Genomic DNA, 1199 nt, shown 5'->3' on the forward strand with positions numbered 1-1199 from the left:
TCCGTCGCCCCGCTAGCGCTTCGCCTCCCCGCGGCTGGGGGCTCCGTTCGTCACACCGGAGTCGCCCAGCGTCGCGCGACGTCACCGTCCGCCTCCCCGCGCGCGCTCAACCGGCAGCCGCCCCCCGGGCGGTGGTATGTGACCCGAGCGATTTGGGGTTCGGCGAAGGGCGAAACGGAGCGGGGGTGTGACCCCCGCGCAGGCGACGGTCTGACCTCTGCACGGCAACGCGCATGCGTCCGTCGCCCCGCTAGCGCTTCGCCTCCCCGCGGCTGGGGGCTCCGTTCGACACACCGGAGTCGCCCAGCGTCGCGCGACGTCACCGTCCGCCTCCCCGCGCGCGCGCTCAACCGGCAGCCTGGCGCTCCCTCGCAGTCCTGAAGTAGTCTCCGGGCGCGCCTCGGCCGGGGTCGGGCCCGGTGCCATCGCGGCGCGCCCACTCGGAACTTTACCCCTTTGCGGCGGGTACCCAACTCGCGGCCTGCCTTCGGCGGACCGTGGGGGGTTCAATGTCCACACCACACGCACGCTCTGAGGCGGGTGGGTGGCACCCGTCGCGCGTCGGCCGGAAAAAACAATTTTTTAATCGCTGGAACTTGGCAAACCGCGGCGCGCTGCTGAGGGTCAGCGCGGCGGCGGACGGCGGCGACCGCGCCGGCAAGCCCCGACGTCCTCGTGGCGACGGTGGAGGGTCCGCGCGCGGCGTCACGCCATCTCCCCGCCCGCTCCCGATCTCGCCTCCGCAAAACAAACGTACAACTCTTAGCGGTGGATCACTCGGCTCGTGCGTCGATGAAGGACGCAGCTAGCTGCGAGAACTAATGTGAATTGCAGGACACATTGATCATCGACACTTCGAACGCACTTTGCGGCCCCGGGTCCGTCCCGGGGCCACGCCTGTCTGAGCGTCGCTTGCATATCAATCGGGGTTCGGCGAAGGGCGAAACGGCCGCGACGGTCTGACCTCTGCGCGGCAACGCGCATGCGTCCGTCGCCCCGCTAGCGCTTCGCCTCCCCGCGGCTGGGGGCTCGCAGGCCGCCTCGGCGGCCTTCGTCCCCTTAAGTGCAGACCCGCGCGGCGTCCTCCTCACCGTCGACCCATCCCGCATCACGGGTCCGGGGCGCGGCTGCCGGTGGCGTTTCGACGACCATTGCGCATCCCGCGCCTCGCGCTCCCTCGCGGGGATGGGTTCGCCGCG

The 1199-nt window shown here is 71.1% G+C and overlaps 1 non-coding gene across 1 annotated transcript; it reads left to right on the plus strand.

Moving 5' to 3' along the window:
* Positions 1-757: 757 nt before the first annotated feature.
* On the plus strand, positions 758-911 carry LOC148377197 (5.8S ribosomal RNA). The gene has a single exon (XR_015856907.1). It is a non-coding gene; the product is annotated as a 5.8S ribosomal RNA (ribosomal RNA).
* The last annotated feature ends 288 nt before the right edge of the window (positions 912-1199 follow it).

The sequence above is a fragment of the Syngnathus floridae genome, unplaced genomic scaffold (genome assembly GCF_059516105.1).
Source record: "Syngnathus floridae isolate MCC-2025c unplaced genomic scaffold, RoL_Sflo_1.0 HiC_scaffold_308, whole genome shotgun sequence".
Classification (NCBI taxonomy): Eukaryota; Metazoa; Chordata; class Actinopteri; order Syngnathiformes; family Syngnathidae; genus Syngnathus; species Syngnathus floridae.